The 6,000-nt window shown below is 40.7% G+C and overlaps 1 protein-coding gene across 7 annotated transcripts in view; it reads left to right on the top strand.

The window, feature by feature from the left end:
* Positions 1-3,125: 3,125 nt before the first annotated feature.
* The window catches only part of arhgef1 (Rho guanine nucleotide exchange factor (GEF) 1), a 36,734-nt gene continuing 33,859 nt past the window's right edge, over positions 3,126-6,000 (top strand). For 2 of the 7 annotated variants that reach the window (XM_076050998.1, XM_076050994.1), the window contains exon 1: positions 3,131-3,272. The gene's annotated coding sequence lies outside the window, so the exon portion shown is untranslated. Of the gene's footprint in view, positions 3,273-6,000 lie in introns of all 7 variants that reach the window. The other 5 variants (XM_076051000.1, XM_076050999.1, XM_076050996.1 and 2 more) reach the window with 4 other exon arrangements.

Here is a 6,000-nt window from a genome sequence, read left to right as displayed (position 1 = left end):
AAATCGAAGAAATACAATTGAATATTATTTATTTCTCGGTGACTGTAAAAACATTTGTGCTTTATTGTCTATTTTGGTTTGATGAAAAGAATTAATGTTTCCAAATTGAAATGACAAAAAAATAGAATTTCCAAGAAATTCTAGCATGTTTTCATAAATGTCATTTCAAAATGTAATTACATAATTTACACAGGTTTACAAAAATATTAAATGTTTAAAATATAAAATTGTATAAAAGTAATGTATAAATTGAAAATCCAATTTGCTTGTGTTTGACTACTTATTCTAATATTGAAAGCAAATTACATACAACATAAGAGATTACTATTGTAAATATCATATAATATAATTATTGGCTAGGTCTGATTTGTACAAACAAATTAAATTGCCATCCAGTCAGTAGAACAACAATAAAGTTTTAAGACTAGCTCACACAACCGTACATTTAAAATTTCACACATATCATTATATTTCAACATAGGCATGTGCTATAATACTACTATTCTAATTAATTAGTAGTCGTGGTAGTAACTGCATCATTAAGAATGCACCATTGATCACAAAAGTAGTAAAACCTGGTTTCAAAAAAATGAAAATAGTACTTTTGGATCGCATTGCAGGAAAAAATTTGACCGAGCCTGGTGTGTCCCGCCGACACGTGCCCATGCCTGCTGACCCCTTGTTTAGTGGGTGAAATATGCAGTGAAAGAGGTCTCATTAATCATATGTGTAAGCAAATCATGCAAATTGTGCACTTCTTGTTTGTTTTGAGTAAAGTTTGTCACATGTAAATTGGAGGCCGTGATGAAACAAATACGTGAGTTTTTGCTTGACGACTCTAGGACCTTTCTAAAATGGCAGCCATTTATGTGTGTGTTGCAGGCAGGACCTGCAGCAGCTACTGCCATGTCTCCCCTGGGAAACAAACACTTCCAATGCTTATATTTCTTTTCTTTAAAAAAAAAAAAAAGAAAAAAGAAAAAAGAAACTTTAAATTAAAGAAGATTGGGCATTTAACTTATTTAGAATTTGCCATTTGTAATCTGTTACCATCAAGTAAACCAAAAAACAGTCCCAAAAAACTCTTGTCCAAAGTCATAGTATACTTGTAACATTTTTGTTTGTTGGTTTGTTTGTTTTTTTTTCCTAGAAGAGCTGACAATTACCTAAATAAACAAAGATTTGGCTTTTCAGTAATTGGTAATTTGTCATCCGGCGCACCAACTGAGAATTTGAACCCACATCAGAGTTTAACCAACTGAGCTAACCATCTAGTTAGCCTGATAACTATGGAGGTAAATAAGTAACCCTATTTACACAGCCAGCCTCCATGTCAGTTCTCTGCTTATGATAAACACACTACTATAAACTGTTTCATGATATCATACAGTGGCCTATATGTTTTATATCTGTAAAATTTGCGTATTCTTGATTTGATCATGATAGGATCTTCTGTAATTCATAACTAATCAGGAAATGAGGTGAAGAATCTTTTGTTTGGGAGACTTATTGTATGCCAAAAAGGTTGTTTCAGTTTATTTTTTTTATTGTGTGTGTGCGTGTGTGTCTGAACAGCTGTTTATTTCTAACTGCAGCGGCAGTTTATTCAAGAGTCCAGTGGCAAAATGGATCAATGTCTTTGCTGTTTACTTATGTAGGCTACTGATGTCCACAGATCCTATGAAGCTGGCCAGGTTAGATCAGTGGGTTAGGCCTCTGACTTTGGTGCGGGAGCCCAGGGTCCGAATTTTGGAGCAAGAGCAAGAAAACAACACATCATCTCATCAGAACAGATAGCTCAGGCTGGAGGAAGCCTGAATGTAGTGTATGAAGTTGTAGGTTTAATTCTCCACAACACCTTGTGGGGTTTTTATTATTTCTACCAGTGATGACACCACAACACAAACATGACACAATATGAGGGTGAGGGTTAGGTCTTCCGGTTTGTCAGAGGGCAAAGGTCAGAGCTTACAAAATGAAAGGCTTGATCAGACAAAAGATATTGGATTTTTGTTTCATGTCTCCAGGACCTTCCTAGTTGCCAGTAGCACAATTTTAGTGTTAGAAGTGTTTTTGCCTGTGTACGGCACTGTGGAGCAGTTTTCATGTTTGCATTATATCAACTTTTTCAGCATTCCTGAGCAGCTTGCCAAATTTGGTGAGTTTGGGGACAGTTTAAGGGGTCAAATTGCGGATTGAAGCCACGTATGAACAAAAATAATAATAAAATTTGCCATTTCAATGTATGCCTTTGACCTGGCGATTCTCATTGCTGGGACTCATTCCTTAATTTTTCACCCTAATCTTGCGTCATCCAGGATGCAGATCACCAGATGCCAAGCCAAGCCTGAGGTGAGAATGTTTTGTTGTTACAAAGTTCATACCTATATTATTCCGTTGGGTGGCGCAATTAGGTTAGAATAGAAAAAGCTGGCCGATGACCGGACTCAGAGGCTAGAGCCAAAAAAAAAAAAAAAAAAAAGGATAGAGTTCGCATATTCATAGTTTTGTTGATGTTTTTTTTTTCTTTCAAGAATACAGTTATTAATAACTTTTATGTAATTATCAATTTAAAAGCCATTTTAAACAACAACAAGAACACACAGTTACAAAGATTTGTTTGTAAATAGTATGTGTTGCTTACCAAACAAAAACAACTACAGGCTTGTTTCCCCCCTTTAACTGCTAAAGTTTTGGGCCAAACGATGACTCGTTATCGCTACTGAAAGATCTTCAGTTCACAAAAAGTTTGCACAACTCGCCGGACCGCCGTACAAGAGACACAGCATACAATGAGCACACATTTCCAACTATCAGATTAGCAGAGTGACAGAATTCACTTCATGAATACCAACACTGTTACCAAACTAACTATATCAAGTAGTAGCAGTAACACTACGATGAAGCAGAGCTCAGAGGTGGACCTCGTCGGGGACGGCTTAGTGTGTGACACAGTGCGGAAACAAGCCGTTCAAGTAACTACTTTATCTACTGCGAGAAAAATAAATAAATAAATTTCACTCGAGACATAAAACTGACCACAATCACATTCATCTTTTACAATCATTCTCTGTGTGTGGCCATATATTGCCCCCTGTTTGGAATCCGTCCAGCATCGGCGAGAGTCGCCGTCTGTTCGACACGACTTTTTTTTTTCCTTTTTTTGATGTCTACTTCCGCGTACAATGTTTTTTCCCCCCACTGACACACGGCAACTCTCGAACGGCGAACCTTTAGACGCTCCCACTGTCGTTTTCCTCTGTATTCACGGGTGAGTACGCTATATTTAACCTGTTCTGATGCTGGTGATCGTTAGAAGTAGTTTTGGTTGTGTGCGTTGTGGGTTTTTTTTCTCCTTCTTTCTCTCCCATAAGTCTGAATGGTTTTTAGCGAGACGAACTGCTCACCCCCCTCCTCTTATAGCTACAGACAGACTGGTCCGCATACAGGAATGCTGTGCGCTGAACTACATACCTAATCCTGGTTGGATTGAATTGAGAAGAAAACCGTAATAGTGGTGAATAATTGTTATAATAATAGAATAATTGTGTTTCTGCGTTTCATATTTATGACTCATTTCTATTTTATTTTTATTTTATTTGGGGGGTGGGGGGTTGAACGGGTCTGTTTCATTGAAGTTTCAATGTCAGTTTGTACGTTACCTGGGCTGGACTTGACTTCGGTGTCAGTATATAGTAGTCTGACTACAACCTTGTGGTCCGCCAGACATCAGTTTTAGGAAATTACGTTTGGCTTTCGTCAGAATATTACACTGATGAAATATTAACCCACTTAAAAAAAAAATCCATACCATATTTCCATTTAAGCATTGTGTCTTCCCCTTTAAATTGCTCCCACTGTTGTGATTACACACTATCAGTGCCCCTGCTCTCCCCTTTTGTGTTGTTGTTTGGCTGCCATTGTCAAAACCGTGTTTGAGCAACATGAAACCAGCACAGTTTTCAACCCGTCCCAACCATGTAACCTCTGTCTTTCTCCTCTCCCTATACCACAGACTCCGTCCAGCCCGTATAGAACTAGGGGGTGGAGGGGGTAAGGGTGGAGGGGTCAGTGCAGACAGCGTTCAGTAATTAGTTGTCTGGATTGAATTGATTACCCATGATGACTTTGCCTGGTGAAACAAAGCGACATTGCCTCTGCAGAAGTGGGTGAGTAGCTTCCTGTCGTCACAGGAAGCTGCAATTACTGTGTGAATAGTTGTGCGCCGTCATTATCTGGATGCAGTCGTTGGGTTTGAGATAGCGGGGCCGGATTGTGGGGTTTCTTCGCTGTGCTTGTGACTGAAACAACAACACAACTCTTAGCCAAATAGCCAACCTGCCATTCCAGTTTGACTTTCTCGCCTCTATGACTTTTTATTTATTGCACCAGCTCAAGTTGTGTCTTGACAAAGCCAGGCTCTTTTCATTGTGATTGCAATAAGGTTTCCTGATTATTATTTGGCACTGAGTGTGAGTGCGTGTGTGTGTGTTTGGCGTCTGGTGTGTGTGTGAGTTGCAGCTGGCGGTTTTTCGGAGACTGTGACGTGTTCCCAGCCCGTCGCTGCACCCCAGAGGCCCCATGTGAAGCAGGCCCTGCCACTTCCTGTTACGCTCTGGTACGCCAGTGGAGTGCTGCACTTGTCATCTCTTTCTCGCTGTTTCTCCTTCCTTCGCCTTCTCTCTCCCTCCACATTACTACAAGTGCTGACCTGTCTGCAGTCCAAAGGCTACCGTCTCTTCCTTTTAAAGGAATGTTGACTATAATCTGACTCGCTTCGGCGCTCTCTCCTCTCCCGTCTCGCACTATTGTCACCACTTTCAAAGGCCCTGCAAAACAACAACAACAACAGCAGCAACAAACTCACCCACGTTCCCTCACCTTTCACAGAGTAGGTAACAGTGAGTAACACGTGGTAACAGTGAGGCGTTTCAGTCATTGTTAGCCTGTGTGAGAGATGGCCAGCGTCGGGAATGAAAGCTAATGGCACCCTCTGTGGAAGAGCCAGGAGATGTCCTCAGGGCCCAAAGCTGTGTTACGGGCAAGCTAATAATTTACTGTAGTTAGGTTCGGACTTCAAAGCAGACACAGGTATTCCTCTCTGGTTGCCGTCAGATTGACGCATAGTTAGCAGATAATGAGAGACAGACTGGATCAAGCTCCTGTTCTTCTCTCGGCATCTCCGCAGTGAAATCTGCTGATTCCTCCTGAGCGGGCACGTGGGGGTGAGACAAGGTGAAGTTTTCAAAAATGTGTGTGTGTGTGTGTGTGTGTGTGTGTGCGTGTGCGTGTGCGTGTGCGTGTGCGTGTGCGTGTGTGTGTGTGTGTGTGTGAAAACATTGCAAGGAGTTTGAACTGTGGCTCAAACAGAGATTCACCTGACACCCAAGATAATCTTTGCACAGATCAAGGTGACATTCACTGCAAGGTGTTTCTCTCCGCTGTTTGTTTGCATGGTTTAATTATAGTCGAGTGTCCTTGCATACTGTATGTAACATTGCGCGATTGGCCATTTAAAACGCTGCAAGAGTAATTGACCATTACTGGCTGATATTGTTTTCTAGAAGAAGCCTACTTTGATGCACCTGTGCACGACTTCACCAAGACTCCAACCCTCCTTTTCAAACAATGCAGGCATGTCAGGCCTCCTAGAGTCGGCAAAGCATGCTAGCCCTGTACTCCTGGAACATCTGCATCTCACACCTTTCAGACAAAGAAGGCTGAAAAGCAGAGGGGAGTTCTCTGTAAACTCAGCATTTGGAACTTCAAGTATCTTTGTTAAATCCAGGCAATAATTATATTTTTTCCTCCATCCGCATACTAGTAAATTGATAACATTTGTTTTAAAACACAATTTACTCTTTTCTTTTCAGTTCACAGTGTGCGTGTGTATGTGTGTCTGTCTGAAAGATCTTCACCTATAAAATGTAAGAAAAAAATAAAAGGGCGCCCCCAAATCTAAAGTCCAGAAGAGGAGTTTGGCCACAGTCAATTGATTCT

This window comes from Nelusetta ayraudi, unplaced genomic scaffold, assembly GCF_046127955.1.
Source record: "Nelusetta ayraudi isolate G7.1 ecotype Tasmania unplaced genomic scaffold, CSIRO-AGI_Nayr_v1 ptg000131l, whole genome shotgun sequence".
In the NCBI taxonomy this organism is placed as follows: domain Eukaryota; kingdom Metazoa; phylum Chordata; class Actinopteri; order Tetraodontiformes; family Monacanthidae; genus Nelusetta; species Nelusetta ayraudi.
This window is presented reverse-complemented; position numbering and strand designations above follow the sequence as displayed.